Raw genomic sequence first — 18445 nt, forward strand, 5'->3', positions numbered from 1 at the left:
ACAAGACATCAAGCCCTCCCCTGGTCTAGCTCTGATTGATTTTCCAGATGGTTTCGATGTAGATATGGAATATCAACTTAGAGAGAGAGACCCCACAACTTTGGAAGAAATGCAAGCAAATGAAATTAAAGTTGAAGCTAACATCCTGGCCAAAAAGGCCAAACTGAAGTCTAAGCGTAGAGTTACCATAAAAGAATAACCTTCTACTTCTACTGTGGATCATAAGATTGATAACTTAGTCAGAGTAGTGAATCAAATGATGCAAAGAGTGAACATTATGTTGGGTGTGGAACCTGATTATCTTCTTTATTCAGAGGTATGGCCACATTGGACCCCAGTTTGTAATGTGGCAGCAATGTCGCCCATAAAATGTCCGCCGCCAGGGTGGTCCAGGGGAGGGGGAGGGGTGACGATGATTATTTGGAGGCCCCCCCTAATGGGGGATCGGGGGCAATGCCCCCGAAGCTAAAAATAGATGTAAAATTGCCTTGTAAAATGCTTTAATTTCATAGTCAAGCTAGGCCATTCATTAAGCGGAGATCTGACGGTAGAAGTTATGTTTAAATTAGGGTTTTTTTCCTATAATGCAACCCCTCACTATATATGAGGGAATTGTATTGTTCTATGTAGATCTGTATTCTGAGTGAGAAAGATAGAGGATATTGTGTGAGAGAAAAGAGGGAATTACATCGGATCTGCTGTAGGTTGTATCTCTTCAGTTTGTTGGATAATATAAAAGGAAGGACTGGTTGTTTCTCCATGGATGTAGCCCAAATTGGGTGAACCATGTAAATCTGTGTCTCTCTTGTTTTATGTGTTTTCTATGTTTATATTTCTGCAATATATTTTATGTGTTCCATTGATTTGTAATATATAATTTTCTAACACATTAATGACCAAACTCAAGCAAGAGAAAACCAAAATGTCCCTCAAACTAGAAACTAAAACTTTAGAAGGATTGTTCCCAAAATTAAACAAAGACAACAAAAGGGTCTAGACCAATAGGTTCAGCCTCCTTTTCAGGAAGATTACACAGATGATGAGGGGAATATTGTGGAAGATTTGGATGATAATCAAATAAATTTTCTAGGGATAAATGATGATGAAACAATTTTCCTCACTCGAGAGGAGTGGGAACTTTTTCTCATAGACCAGACTGAATTGAATTCTGAAAAGTCAGATGAATATAAACAAGGATTTGAAAATGCCATAATGGAAGTCCATAGGCAGTACAAACTTAGAAGAAAAAAGAATACAGACACTCCCAATGTCAAAATCTCAGAACAACCTGCTAAGAAGTCATCTGAAAATGAACCTAGGAAAATCACAGATAGTCTTCCTAAGAAAACTGTGGATAATTCTGGTAAGAAAAAGGTAGAAATCCCTGTCAAAAATATTACTAGCAGTGTATCTAAAACTACTCAAACAGATGTCCCAACCACCAATCAACAAAAATATCCTATCACAAAACAAATTACAGAGCAAGCTGAATTTCCCATCTTAAGTAAGAATCAAACATTTTTCAATATTGAGAATGAATTGGAAAAATTGAAAATCCTTATTCCTCTCACAGAGTTAATGAACAAAAACATGTATAGAACCCAAGTAATGAAAGCCTTGAACATTGGGGAAAACAATGACTCTGTAAATTTGAATGATGATCAGCCTGAAGTCTTATTTGGGCCAGAAGTTGAAGGCAAACCTCAAGAAGGAGGAGTCCCTCCATTCTATGTTAGTTTGAATATTCATGATAAAATTCTCCATAATGCTATGCTAGATTCAGGTGCATCCCATAATTTAATGCCTAAGGCTGTGATGGAGAAACTAGGACTTGATATTACTAGACCCTACAAAGACTTGTACTCCTTTGATTCTAGCAAAGTTAGATGCCTAGGTCTTATCAAAGACCTATGTGTTACTTTATCCGAAATCCTTGCCAAAAGTCTAGTGATGGATATAGTGGTTGTAGATATTCCCCCTAAGTATGGCATGCTCTTGTCATGCTCATCGAGAGAAAAATTACAAGGAACCCTACAAATGGACATGACCTTTGCCACCATTCCAGTTTTTGGGCAGAAAAGGAGACTGTATAGGGAAATTTTAATGAAATTTATGGTGAGTACTCAAGACAGACCTCAAAATTATCCACTATACTCTGTGCATTCAGATTTAGATTCATTTATTCTTTACAATGATGGGGATATCAACAATCAAGTAATCACTGTTGAGAATGAGGTTCCTAAAACAGACCTAGCCCAAACAGAAATAACAGAAATGAAAACTCCTCCTGAACCTCTTTGGAACCTGAGTTTTGATGGCTCTTGTAGCAAAGATGGTGCTGGGGCAAGAATTTGGGTGGTTAATACCAGAAATAATCATGCTGAGGGTCACTCATATAGGCTAAAATTTCAATGCACTAATAACATAGCAGAGTATGAAGCCCTCATTCTAGGTTTGCAATTGTTAAAAAGGTTAGGTGCTAAGAGAATTTCTATTCGGGGAGATGCCGAATTGATTATTAAACAAATTAAAGGAGAATATTCGACCAAACATCCTAGGATGAGAGCATACAAAAATGTTGTGCTGGACTTCCTAGAAAGTTTCCTTGAATATGACCTTTCTGCAATTACTAGGAAACAAAACATCATTCCAAACAATCTGGCTTTTTCAGCTAGCTCTTGTAAAATTCCTTATCCAAATCAAGAATATGTACTGGAGGTAAAACACAGACCAGTTGTACATGATAACGTAAGATATTGGCAGGTATTTGGAAATGATAAGCAGATTGAGAGTTTCATACAATCCAAAGATGATTTTCAAGATGTCAGTATTGATTTGGAATCTGAAGAAGATAGTCAAATTATTGAACATTTTGATCCAGAAAGGCAACCACATAATTTAGATGTAAATACTCCCTTAGATAAAGCTGTATATAAACTAGAATTGCTTGAAATTGACCCAGAAAAAGAAGCATTTGAAACACTCCAGCTTAAAGATAATATTTTTCCTAGGGTTTTAGCTCCATTAGAAGAACTATTTGATTTCAATGATGTGGCTAAAAAGCCTAAGATTGAGCCCTTAGGAACAACAGTTGAAGATTGTAATTTAGGTACTGAAAAAGACCCAAAGGTTATAAAACTATCTAAATCAATCCCAGTAGCTGAAAAACAAAAGTATATTGCTTTATTCAAAGAATTTAATGATGTTTTTGCCTGGATCTATGAAGATCTTAAAACATACAACATTTAAATCATACAACATAAAATTCCAATCAAGGAAGATCAGAAACCTTTTAAACAAAAACTTCGTAGGATAAATCCGATTATGATTCCTTTAATTGAGAAAGAAATCAAAAGGATGTATGATTCCAAAATCATAGTTCCTCTTAGGTACTCTAAGTGGGTTTCCAACATTCTACCAACTAGGAAGAAAACAGGTGAAATCAGATTGTGCATAGATTTCAGAAACCTTAACAAAGTTTCCCTAAAAGACAACTATCCCTTACCTAAAATTGATCATATTTTGCAAAAGGTAGTTGGGTCTTCTAGGCTTTCCTTATTAGATGGATTCTCAGGTTATAATCAGGTCTTAGTTCATCCAGAGGATCAAGAAAAAATAGCCTTTACTACTCCTTCATGTATGTGAAGATGCCTTTTGGATTAATGAATGTTGGAGCCACTTTTCAGAGAGCAATGGATATCTCTTTTGCTGATGAAATTGGAAAATTTATTGTGATCTATCTAGATGACATAACTGTATATTCTAAATCTGATGAAGAACATCTTATGCACCTTACAAGAGTTTTTTAAAAGTGCAGAAAGTTTGGGATCTCATTAAATCCTAAGAAAACAATGTTTGGTCTTGAAGAAGGAAAACTTCTTGGTCACATTATATCTAAGGAAGGAATCAAAATTGATCCCAAAAGGATTGAAGCTATCCTAAAAATAAACCATCCAAGGAATATTAAAGAGCTTCAGTCATTTATTGGGAGAATAAACTTCCTAAGAATATTTATCCCTAACCTTGCATAACTTCTCAGAAATATCACAAACATGCTAAAACGAGACTCTAATATCAGGTGGAACATCGAAGCTAGGGAATCATTTGACCAGTTTAAAAAAGCATTAACAAAAGCACCAGTCCTTATTAGTCCTGATTTTACCAAAGATTTTATAATTTTTTCCTTTTCCTTTGAACATACTATTGCAACTGTCCTTTTGCAGAAAAATGTTGATGGATATGAACAACCCATTGCTTTCTTTAGCAAAGATTTAAGGGATGCTGCACTCAAGTACAACATAATGAAAAAGTAGGATTTTTCACTGATAAAACAATTAAAGATTTTAGGGTATACATTCTTCATTCCCATATAATTGCTTATGTACCTAATGTTGTTATTAAAGATATTTTGACACAGAATGGACCAGATGGAAAAAGAGGTAAATGGATTGCAATCATTCTGGAATATGACATGGAAATCAAGCCAACCAAGCTCATCAAAGGACAAGGATTAGCCAAATTGATGGCTGAATCTAATTTTAATGATTTAGATATTAACTTTGTAGATGAATTGGATGATCAAGAGGAACAGGCGACTCCACAACTTGATGAGGCTTTCTTGACCTCACCCTAGTATGCAAACCTTATTTATGTTTTATTTAATTTAAATGCTCCTCCTGGTCTGACAAAAACAAAGGCTATATTTCTGAAACTAAAAGCAGCTAGATTTTGCATCTTAGAGAATGTTTTATATTGGAAAGATGTTGGTGGTCTTCTGCTAAAGTGTCTTTTGAGTGATGATGTAGAAAGAATAATGCAGGAATTCCATGAAGGTGACTGTGGTGACCATCTCTATTGGAAAACCACTGCCAATAAGATCCTTAGAGCTGGTTTTTACTGGCCTACACTTTTTCGAGATGTCCATGAGAAGGTAACCTCTTGTCATAAGTGTGAAATCTTTGAGGGAAAAAAGAGAAATTTTACCTTTACCTTTGAAGCCCATATTTGTTGAGAGCCCTTTCCAACAGTGGGGATTGGATTTCATTGGAGAAATCCATCCTCCATCCTCTGCTCAACATAAATGGATCCTTACTGCCACTGACTATTTTACCAAATGGATTGAGGCTATTCCTTCAATACTAGCCACAAATGTTGTGATTATCAAATTCTTAGAAACCAACATCCTGTCTAGATTTGGCTGCCCAAACAAACTCATTATAGACAATGTTGCAGCCTTCAGGTCTAAGAAAATGATAGATTTCTACAATAAATACCATATTACCTTGGGGTATTCAATTGCTTATTACCCACAAGGTAATGGGCTAGTTGAATCTTCCATCAAAAGTAGCTGCTAGAAGAAAACAAGAAGTCATGGCACAACAAACTTATAAATACACTTTGGGTTGATAGGATCACTACAAAGAAATCAATTGGCATGTCACCATACCAATTGGTTTATGGAATGGATGTTGTTTTTCCATCCTCTTTGGGAGTCCCAGTCATGAAGTTGATTCAGGAATTACAGGCTCAGCCCAATGAAATTCAAAGAAGGATTGATCAAATAATCTAGTTGCAACAATCCAGAGAAGAAGTTTATAACAAGGCTCAAGTCATTTAGGAGAATATTAAAAAAGTTTTTTATAGAAGAACAAAGGCATATGATTTCACCATTGGTGACAATGTTTTAAAGTGGGATTCAAGAAGAGAAGATAAAGGGAAGCATGGAAAGTTTGATAACCAATGGATTGGTCCTTATGTCATTTATGCTTTCAGAGGAAATAATGCATTATTTATCAGAAATTTGGATACGACAGAATTACCTAGTGGAGATGTAAATGAAAGGATTCTCAAACATTATTTTTCTAATCATTAGACATTTTGTTACCATTTATCATTGTATATATCATTGTCTTTATTGTATGGATTGGGTAACCTGTTAGCAAAAGTTGAAGCCTGCAGTGAAGGTCCCGAGCTTCTATTTGATGAGTTATCATAAATACTGCTACACACAAATCAGACTTGGATACTACTGAAATAACAACTCAAGGCTACTGATCATATGTTCTTGACACCTCACAAGGAGAGTGCCATCCCCAGTTGGAGCAACTGTTAGGGTCCTATAATTTATAGGATCTCAAGGTAGTTGAGTGATGTATCTCATGAATCTTATTTTGTAAATACTTGTCATCTTCCAATGATTTCCAAATAAAAAGAAAAATAGAATAAAAAATGAAAAGAAGGTATAAAGAAAAAGAATAAAGAGAAAAACAAAAATACTGAAAAAAGAGAAGAGATCAAAACCCACCAGGAAAAAAAGAAAATCAAAAAGAGAATAAAGATGAAAGTGTGCAAGTCTAAATGCCACTACTCATACAAAGTTTTGCTTCATTTCTGTAAAATAAAGTTGTGTGCAGCTTGTTCAAAATGCCACAATCACTTGCTTTAGTTTGGTCATACTACTTAATCATCACTAGACTTCTTTAAATTTTTGCAAATTAGATAGAGAATGAAGGTTTATCCAACAATTTAATCTAGATAAATCATTATTTAGGTAGAAAATGACATTGACCCAACTGTTTAATCTAGGTCAATAGGAGAAATAAGGGATAGGTTAGATAGTTTTTCTTTCTGCATAAAAGAAAATAAAAATGGGTTTGCTAGTCTAAGTGCACCCTAGAGATTAAAATAAAGAATGCTAGTCTAGCTAAGGGTAGGTAGATTAGGTGGGTTGCTTAAATGTCAGCATGCATATATTTTATCCTAAGTTTGAGGATAGGGAAAGAGGAGAAAGTGAATGCTATGCATTATCTATTTCAAAAAGTTTATTTTTAATCCCTTATCCTAAGTCTAGAGGATAAATATGTGCAGGGATAAAGTATTTCATTTCCCTATTTTTCCCCTATCCTAAGTTTGAAAACAAAATTATGTGAGTGCAAGTGGACAAAGAATTTTGTCATTTGTGGTTAAATTTTCGTCGCCTTTGACACTTTGGTATTAGGTCCCCCGCTTCATCCATGGCCAACATTCATTTTCGGTCCCCCCTTCGCATTCTCCCTTTACCACCGGGGGGGTTCGAAAGACAATTTCTTCTGTCAGGCCCTACTCCCCACGTGGCGTGCCCCAAAGATTTTGTACCCCCCTTGTTGATACCACTTAACACCCTTCACCCCCTCCGGAAACTTCCTGTCTTGCATCCGCTCCTGCCGCACCCCCACCACTCCTCCTCTGCCACTCTCTGCCCACCACCTGTCCTAACCATTGCTCCAATTAAATGCTTTCCCACATGATACCCATTCCGCATTTAATTTTCCCGGTAACCGTTCAGTAATGGCCCCGTGCCATTTCCTACAGAAATGTGCCTCTGTGTTTAAAATATCCAGAGCCCGTCATTTCCATATTTTGCTTCTCATTCTTTTTCTTCCATTCATGATTGCTTGTTGCAGTATCTATCAGAGCGTCCTCGCCACCAGCATCCCGACATTCCCCAATATCCCTGTTCTCTTAACCTGACAAACTATTGTTTCAGAGCCCAGTAAGCCTCCTTTGTCTATCCATTTTGCTTAGAAACTGCTCCAGCCATGCCTCTTAAAGCCAAGACAAAGGACCAAGCGATTAACCCATTGATTCTGCCTTCTATAGACCTGGATCACACACCATTGTTAGACATAGATTACCGGATCACTGAAACACTTTGTGATTGTGATTTCCTCGAGTTATATTGTTGGTCAGAGGAGAAACACACTGATAAAACATATGAGATAGGACTCTGGGAGTCAAACCTTCCCCACTATATCTTTCCTGTGACCTTTCAAGCCCCAAAATTCAGGAGGATATGCCAAGCTTGCTATGTCCCTGCTCAAAGAGCTATAATTTCACCTACAGGTGACATCCTTTTCACCATCACAGCCAAATCAATTGACCAAATGATGTTGGCCCCTTCTATGGAAAATGTTACCCCTTTCTCCCTAGAAGCCCTCACCCAGCTTTATCAAAAGTTGGATTTTGCCACCAGAGCTAGGATTTTTGAATTTTTCCTTCCAGAGAATTCCCAATTTCCCAAGAAGAATCCACCTTATCCTTCTTCCATTTTCCTGATCAGGCCAAGCAGATTATTTCCATCCTCTCTCACATTCTAGGCCACCATTCTGATCAGTGGGTGGATGAGCCTATCTTAGGATTCCTTTCCACATTTTCCACAGACAGCAAGCCCACTACTATTTTCAATTTTAGTCAATTATTCACTGAAAATATCCATGAGAAATTCATCAAGTTTCCCATAGAGAAGGTGTTCAGCGACACTTCAGTTTTGATTTACATGTTCATCTATTATCAAGTAGACAAGTTGACTATTGCATTGCAGGACTAGATGATGCAGATGACCAACAACTAGTGATCTTTTGGACCTCACTGGTCATGAAGGAACAACAAGAATTCACCTACAAGAAATTTATAGAAGACTTTGTTCATTCATATATGAAAATTCTCTATAGTATAGTGCAACCCAAGATCAATGAGGATATCAGATGAATACTACATCTATTAGACCAAGGCAAGACCGAAGATTGGTACCTGTACCAAAATTATATAGAGATCAGAGTCTATGGATGTGAATTGCCCCCCTAAAAGCTTCCCAGGTACCTCCCAATGAGGATCTTTGATTTAGAATACATCAGGAAAATGTTAAACTCAGATGAAATCCATTTTGTAGTAGCAAAGAAGAAGGCACAATTTAGGATTAAAACATAGGTAGGCCCATTTGTCTGCAACACAAGAACTGTAGGGGAGGAGGCAGATAATATATTGAAGGAGATGAAGTTCAATTTGAGATTCACATGTTCTTATGACCCCTGTGGCATTATTTCAAAACTCAAGGTGGACAATAAGAATACTCCCTATATTCATACTTCTAGGCCAGAGATAGAACAATATGAAAATTAGTTGGAGTGGGCAGAAAATACCCTGCAAGAAGTTGAAGAGCAGCTGGTTTCCACTTCCACTTTACAGACTCTTGTTCCTCAGGAGAAATACAAAAAAAGACAGAGAGAGGAAGGGTCTTCATCTATAACCGGGGGTGAAGCCAGAGAATTTAGAATCGGTTACAGAAAGAGGGCCAAGGTGACTCACAAACCAGAAATAGATAAAGAAATGGAAGGTAGCCATCATTATCACGGATTCTCCACTAGCAACCATGAAGTTCACTACTTCTCCTTCTGAACCTTCATCTTCACAAGGTCATAAGGAGACCGAGCTGGAAACACATATTGTCCAGACAGAAAAGGAGAAAACAATGTTTGATAAGTACAAGGAAATAAAGCTTAGGAATGAGATATTGAAGAATAACACCTACAACCAATCTGGAAGCAAACTTCCAGTTCACAAAGCAGACTTCTGTCAATATTTGATATTGAACATGGAAAAATGCAGATGGACTTTCTTAAGGCCAAGGCTTCACAACCTAAATCAACAACTGACTACAAGAGCACCACCTTTGAGTTCAACACAAAAGACATACATCTCATTGATCAAATGGAGATGCACAAACAAACTGGTGAGATGATATCCTCCACTCTCACTAACACTCCCATGTCTTTATCCAAATTTTTGGTTTCTTTTGCTAATGTACAGTCAAAGTTGAATATGGAGAAGGTCTCATCCTTGTCTAAAGACAACGGGATCAAATCTTTAGAAGACTGGTGATCAAGATAGGGTTTGACCCTAAGGATGTTATTGTTGTTGAAGAAATTATTAAGAAGGAAAACTTAGACATTGCAGCAATGAGGAAACAGCTCAAGCTGCTAGCTATAGAGGATCCAATGACCAAGGACATTGTAGAAGGTGAAGCTCAGAAAGCTAACATGATTAAACTACTTATTGACCAAAACATACAAATCAAGTAGACAGAAACAGAGTTAGAAAAGCCGATAAAGGAGAAGGAACAACTACTACACCTTCTAATTCTACTCAGACTCCCAGTGTTGAACAAGTAGCATAGACACTGCAAAACATGTCCTTGCAATCAAAGTAGATTGATACCTTACAGATCCAACTTAAATCTATGGAAGTCCAGAAAGCCAAAGTCGAAACTGCTCGGGCTATCGAATTGTACAAAAATCAAAGGCTTCTGGAAAAGTTGCGCCAAGTAGAGAGAGACACATCTATTGGCCAGACCTTGGACCACACCAAGGAGATAATTTGGATGAACATACTTGACTCAATGAATAAGATTTGGCCTTCCATTTATATTATATGAACAGAAAGAGTTAATAGAGAAGGCCATTGAGACCATTGTATAAGGAAGGAAAAAGCTGGGAGAAATGCCAACTGACGCTGAAAATATTATCAGGTTCTTAAATTCGAAGTCCAGATATGAGCTGGAGGAAGTGGGAGTCAGTGACAAAAATACCACCATTCTGGAGGTCAAGAAGGTCTTGACTTAGAGAAATCTTATTGACCAGTTGGAGGAAAGGTGTGAGACCTTGGAGCTGCAGGTAAACAGATACACAAATAGGATTGAAGCCTTGATGCAGAAAGGGTTGTCCAGTATTCATGTCATCAATCACAAGCTGATCACTCAGGATTATTACATCCAGAAGATGAAAGAGGTAGCCAAGAGGAGCATCAAGTTCAGTGGAATCAAAGGGAGTATGACAACAAAAGATTTTCTGGAGACCATGTCAAATGACTTCCATGTATAGAATGAGGTAAAACACATCTTTACCATGAAGCCAACTTTTGCTAAGTATACAGAGGTAGATGAAATCTACCGCATGGTGACAAAGCTAACAGTTCCAGATGAAAAGATATGGGAAGAGTTACTTGATTTACTGGACTAAGCAGTAACTGAGGATTAGTAAGAGATTTTTCCAACACAGCAGCCAGTGCAAGATTCAGTTCAGCATTGCATTTTGTTTTGAATGACTCAACAACAAAAACCACCCAAACAGGGCCACCGCTTTCCTCAACAACCTACGTGGCCTATTCTTTTGCCAAGATTAGATGATATTAGTTTGTAATTAGGCTAATAATACATTGTCAGTTTGACAACTGCTTTTGTAAAGGATTATTGTAATTTTTATTATAAATACTTCACTGTTTGAAGTATTAGTTGTTGATTTTCTGAATGTAATTTCTACTACATATTGTAATTTTGAAGTGTCAGAGCATCAATAATACAGGGACCTTTTATAGGATTCATGTTGTGTCTTGAATGGTGATGTGTTTCTTGTCTTTATTTGTTTAAACGTTGTTATTTCTTTCCTATGTTTTTCTAAATTTGAGTTAATCAACAGAAACTATGATAAATAGGATTCGTTGTGAAGAGCACCCTATTTTGGTTGTTGTTAATTTTAATGTTTTCTACTGAAGTCACGACAAATAATTATTAATTGCTCTTTGTCCTCTACTGAACCTTACACTTTTTCTTTTCCACCATCCATTTAAATTATGAAAAGATCCCTTTACTGCAACCTAGCTTGCCCTGTGAGAAATCCTTTAAAAATTGATGAACAAACTCTAGTTTTAATTTATAGACTCCATAGCCCATTGGAATTATAAAACTCAAATAAACCAAATAAATCAATCAAAACAACAAGTACAATCATAGCTAGCCTAAAATTTATCCATAAACAAAGCCAAATTAAATAGAGAGATCCTTCTCTGAAGCTCGCAAGGCTAGATCCCAGCTTCTAAACTGCTTTTGATGTTGTCCTATGTGTTTACTCCCTCACCCTAAAAAATATGGAACGACAACACTCTCTAGCAGTAGGATTCTCTGAGGCGGTTATGGACAACACCTGCTCTTTGGCCTCCTACAATGTGTTCTCTACCCAATCCTGTTGATTCATGTATTTCTCAATCTCTGGTCTTTGGGTATGTACATAGTGGGTTGTCTTTTGTTCCACCCTCAGCTTAGAAATTACCCCAAAGGTGTCATAGGACCACGTGAAGCTAAGAAGAGAATTGATTTATTTTAGTATGAGGTTTGCATCCTCTCCTATTTCTCTATTGTTGCAAATAAATGGCCCTATATGTGTTTTTATTCTGAACTGGGACTTCTTCTTGGCTGCCACAAAATGAATGTTATCTCATTGGATTATTTTCCTGATGTATTCTAAGGAAAATATCCTCATTGGAAGGTACTTTGGTAGTTTATAGGGTAGCAACTTGGAACCATAAACCCTCATTTATGTAAATGACTGGTACAAATACCAATCTCCTGTCTTCACCTGCTCACTGAGATGCAACACCTTTTGAATGTCCTCACTAATCATGGGAATCTACTAATTACTCAGTAAACAAGTTGTTGGATATACAAACTAATCTATAAAATCTTTGAACCTATACTCTTATGATTGTTTTCTGATAATTGAAGTCAAAAATATTATGGACTAAGGATCTTCTTGTTGATTGAGTTTCTGGACTGCAAAAGGAAACATGTATATTTGGAAGAAAACAAACATATGCATAAGAACGGAAGAATATCTAAACATTCCTTCAATTAAAAACTGAAGGAATTGTTCATGTATTACATCTACAAGAAAGTGACCATAGTCAAAGATGACTAACAATCCTTCATCTATGGAAAGGGTGGATAGAAATCCTAAAATAGGCTCATCTACCCATTCATTTGAGAATTACCCAAGTAGGAAAGACAAGACATAGATGATCTGGTTGGTTCTTTGGGGGAAAATAGAAGAGGGATAAGAGGGGTTCTTTTTGGGCAATTAAGAATATTCTGACAAGAAAACTTAAAAAATCCTTGCTCTCTGGGTAAAGGTAAGCTTTTGGTAATTTTCTTTAAGAGCTTCAATGGAAAGAGGAGTCAAGGATTCACTGTGTGGGACCTACAACATCAAGTTATACTCTCAGGGGTAAGCGTGAAAAGGATTTCACCATTAGGGCAAAATGATGGCTCTTTTGCTCGAGAGATAAGAGGCAAGGAAATTTAGGAAGAATTCATGGAAATAATAGGATTGGGGAAAAACAAACAAGGGTAGTCTAGATTTCCATAGCCCAATTTCATCTGACTGGTCAACGTAGGTGTCATGAAACCAGCAGTGTAATTCGAAGAGGTCGAATTCACACTGTATTTAATCAATTTTATAGTCTCTGTCAGCTAAGGGAATGTGGTATCAATCCAAAAAGGGAGAAATCATTGGGTTTATCACAGTGGTATCAATTTTGGTTTTGGGGGCCATTGTGATAACAGGGAAAAATTGTAGAGGATGGCTATTAATTTGTCGTGAAAAAGAGCTTGCAACAAATTACTCTGTCAGCAACAGTTGATAGGAAAGCAGAAATAGAGGATTGATAGCATAGTGAGAGTAGGAGAGTGAGGAAAGAGTGTAATTGAGGGTGGAAGCGAGGATTTATAGGTTCCCATAGGAGCAGGAACGTTTGGCTGAACGGTTGTTTGGGAGGAGCATTTACTCTGCAATGGAAAATCGCAATTGGAGGAAGTGGCGAATGGGAGGTGTGATGCAGGAAAGTGTTCCCTCTACGGACAGAGGCAACCCCTCTAGCCCTAGAGTGGGTCTAGTCACAGCAAGGACAGATCAACAATAGATTTCCTTAAACAGTCATTGTTGGAGGCCTACCTCAACCGGTGGTCGATGAAGTTCTGTTGCACTACTCCAGCTTCCGCTTCCTTCTCCTCAATGAGTGATCAACCTAAAACAATGCAAAATAAATACAACAAAGCATGTAATCAGAAAACAACAATGATCTATTTACTCACAAAGTCAAGAAGTCATGAGCTATCAAGTAAATTACATACAAGACATAGGAAAACATCATTGATTGTATTAATAATGAAATAAGAGCAAGCTTACAACCAAAGTCTTGACGTCGCAAGCCTTCTCAGAGGATCCAGCCAATATGTTTCTCAAGCATTCACTCTTTGAATATGGATCTCCCAACATACAATGTCTTTCTCTCACTCATAAGCTTTAACACAAAGTTAAGGGCACTTCACAACCTTCCACAAGCTATCAACAATCTCACACTTGTCACTCTCACACCAGCTATCTATCAAACTCAAAAGCACTAACAGCACTTCTCAATCCAAGGAATTACCAACTAGCTGATCACATCAAAGGTAAGTGCTTTAATAGGAGAAGGAGTCTCCATGAAATGTGGAAGAGAGAGCTCATCCTCAAGGAAGATAGCACAAATGATGGAACTACCATACCAGAGGAGGAAGGGCGACACAAACTATGTCAACAACTAGGTCTGGAGACATCCAGAAGGCCGACTGTTGAAATGAATTCACCCAAGCAGGATCGTCGCAGGACATAAAATGACTACTAGATACAGCATCGCGAGAGGCAATGCACGCAGACTCACCGTCGCAAGAGACAACTCATAACCTCGCACCGGGTCTAGAAATCTGACCGTTGCAGGAAACAGATGTACACCTATGACAGAGTCACGATGAGACCATTATGGACACAGGAACGTCGTGTATATTAAGGATTTACTCATAACGAGGCAGAAACTTAAGGAATAAGGGTCATTTGCAGCAACAGAGAGCATTTTCTTAATCTTCTTACACTAGTGGGAAGATATGAACATGTTGATTTGACACACGACACAGTGGAAAGACTAAAATGAGGACAGTGACAAATTACTGTGTAACAGATGCCCCCTAAAGCATGAAGCCTGAGAGAGTGGGAGGGGTGAAATGCTTTACAAAACTATCTGATTTGGAACCACGTTGAAGATCCTGTAGGCACAAGTACAACTGATATCTGTGATAGTGAAATACATATAGTCTAGGCATGGGCGCAGCCATCCATAGCACATATAAAACTTGGTCTGTGGTATGGACACAGCCACCCAGTTGATAAGACCATAATAATGACAAAGGTATGGTCACAGCCATCCATTATGGAGTCATATATGTAATCACGAAACAATCCACACAGCCTGAACATCTATAATCTTAGCTTGAGGTCTTGAAACCCAACCGATCATAGTACAAATTCTATCATGTGAATGGATGTGATGAAGTCGAACATGATAGAAAGTCGCTTGATTACCGGCCAGTGATGTGAATTGTTAACAAGCACGAGAGAAACCACCAATAATGCCAATGGTTCTCAAGGTACTACCCAGTAGAGTGCACTAAGTGTGAAAAAATGAGCTGAAGTCGAACACTCATGGAATCACCCAATCAAAGACCAATGAGGAAAGTCTGTTGTTAGGCACGAAGAACTTGCCATTGAGGCATGCAAGCTCCAAGGTACTGAAAGGGATCTCTAGATAAATCTCCTGGATAATGGGTTGATGTCGACAGGAGACGATCCATCGTAGGAGGGCCATAATGTTTCCCCCAGCAATGAAACAAGATAAGGAACAAGCGGTAGATGGTGGAACAGAGGATCAAAGGAGGAGGTAAGAGTGTAAACTACAGAAGGATTATACTCTTGAACATAATGGTGACACGACTCCAGAATGCGGAAGCATTTTGATACCAAGGGATCAGAGGCTTGATGGAAGCAACATGGATCAGATGGAATGAGGAAAAATGACAACTCAAACCCGCAGAAGGCCAAATGATGATGTATGGATATCCAAACCCAACAAGAAGCAAAAGTGTCGATGTTCAAGAGTGACTAGCTACCATAAACAATGAATGATAATTTCCAAATTTTCCCCCACCATTACTGGCGAGTACCCCAATTATTTTTGAAAACAAGCTTGAAGGGGATAGCATATGCTTGTAATATAAGTTCGACCTTCGATCGAATCCAACCTAGTAATAGTTTAACGAGCCTTAGGGAGGAGAAGCTCGAGTCTCGTCATGGTGACGAGTCCAATGTCGTCAGGGTTTAACGAGTCCGACATAGGTAAAACTTAGAGTCTTTTTCTTGTGTAGGGAGTTTGAAAAAGACACGAAAAATAAAACTCCAGGGGGGTCCTTTTTCGTAGATATGTGTCCCTCAAGCTCGAAAAAGTATAAAATAATACTCGAGAGAACCGCTTGATCATTACGATCAAGGAGTAATTTTCGTAATTAGTGATCTCGATCTGAAAGAGTAGAAAAGAGATTGAAGACACGGCATTTCGTAACCAATATCGGACTTGAAACGACAAAATTCTAGCAATCTTTTCGCATTTATATGGTTGGAAAAGAGCTTAAAGCAGACCACCTATTATTTTGTTTAACGAGTCAAAAGGAATAACTCAGCAATCTTTTCGTCTTTTAAGTCCGAAAAGAGCTTAAAGAGGACTTTGAAAAATACGGACCAAGTGTGTATAAAGTAGGACATAACCTCACCACCTGTAGTTCTACATAAAACATGTCAAACATAAGACCCATTCGACATAAATAAATCATATATGTGGAAAATATGGTCTAAACCCAGAAAACCCTAATCAAAAATGCAATATAAATGGAAAAAACCCACATCCTAAAGTATAATTTTTAATTTTTTCAAAAAATTACTATAAAAAGGGGTGGGGGGTAATTCATTTTTTACCATTCACATTACAAGTTTTTATCTTTGGGCATTTGGAGCACCAACCTGAGCGAATTCCTCAAGCTAATTTCAGCACCATTCATCCACGGTTCATCCTAAAACCTTCGCCAAGCAAGTGCATTCTCCCTTGTGCTATATTTCAGTAATTTTTTTATGAAATTTAGTGTCAGATTGGTGGTTTTAGGCAAATTTTTAAATACAGGTCTGCCTCTTGGTCGTTGCGAGAAAGCTGCTCGGGTTAGCAACGACCAAGCGTGATAATACGTACCACTTCCGCTATCATCACGAGATACTAATGTACTCTTGTGATGATCTCAGGAAAAATGAATTGTTGTCTTCATGCCATCGCCTTCGTTTTAAAAACAGCCGTGATGGCACCGTGAAGTTGAAAATTTTTATAATTCATGGATTTAAATTTATGAAAATAGTTCTAATTCATTTCTCCTCTGACGCAGGGAAACATGGCATTTGTTTGGAAAGAAAGAACTAACAATGTCAACGACGAACAAGCATTTGATGATGCTAGGTGCTGAAATTCTTTGCGTCCATGAGGGTTACTAAAATTCTTCCTCACTCCACATCTTCGGGCCCAACCTGATTTTTTAGAGCTGCTAATTTGTGCTTGGAATCCAATGAATGGAAAGTTTATCATCTGCGGGAAAGACATTGAGTTTGATGCTACAGACATCTACTTCTTGACTGGATTATCCCATCATGGTGAGAGGTCAATTTTAGAGGGCCAACGGACTGGAGAGGAATCACTGGACATGATGATAGCTGAAGTGTGCCCAGGGGCACGTAAATCAGGTACTAGCGGAAAATTGGTGATTCCATCAGTAGAGGACCTGATTCTTCATTCGGTTCTATTTATGGTGACGAGAGTAGCGAGCTCCCAGGCCCAGCATGAGGCAACAAAGACCCACCTTCGGTTGGCTCTTGAGTGCCTTAACCCGACCATGTACAACTGGGTGGAGGCAGTGACCATCAACATGAAGAGGCAGCTCACCAAATGCCGTAGCAGGGAAGCGAAGCAGTTCGGTTACAGATCGATTCTAATTCTGCTCATGCTGGAGCGAGTCCCGTCACTTCAGTTACAGGATATGGATTTAGACGATGCGAGACCACGGGAGACCCGGATCACTTGCTGGGCACATGTCATGCCGCGAGGGGGTGGCGGTCGACCAGTGTCGTGGGGGACACTATTTTGGGAGTGGCTAAATTTCCAAACGATCTTTGTCAAGGATTGGCCATACGCAGGTATGAATTTTCGCAGGGACCCCGACATGATGCTGCCTGCTAGCGAGCAGTGGGATGATGGAGGTAAACACTTGATCGCACTATTTTTTGAATTTTGTCTTTTATGATGTTTTTTGAATTTTTGCATGCATATGTCTTAATGACGTATGATGTGGGACCAGAGCAACCTGTGAGACTAGCTTGGGAGGCACAGAGGGAACCACAAGTCATCAAAGAGCTAGCCTTGGTTCCTCCAGCTGGCTATTCAGTGGAGACAGTAACCTGTAACCTTGAGGGCCTGACAGAGGGGATCCAAAATTACAGGGGGATCGAAGAGGTCCATATGGAGTACCAGTTACATACAATAGGGGTGATACCTAGAGTGCATCGACTCTTGAGATGATTTTCATGAGTAGTGGTTTGTTATAAGGAGCATAATGATGCCTAGGTTTTATTTGCTATTGATTTTTTGAGAGACTTGTGTCTCGGATGTACACATACTCTATTTTTGACATATACACTTATTTTTGAGCGCCTCGGTGTGCCACACGACATACATATATATATATATATATATATATATATATATATATATATATATATATATATATATATATATATATATATATATATATATATATATATATATATATATATATATATATATATATATATATATATATATATATATATATATATATATATATATATATATATATATATATATA

The sequence above is a fragment of the Pinus tabuliformis genome, chromosome 7 (assembly GCF_031772625.1).
Source record: "Pinus tabuliformis cultivar Carrire ecotype Pingquan chromosome 7, CPIR1, whole genome shotgun sequence".
Taxonomy (NCBI): domain Eukaryota; kingdom Viridiplantae; phylum Streptophyta; class Pinopsida; order Pinales; family Pinaceae; genus Pinus; species Pinus tabuliformis.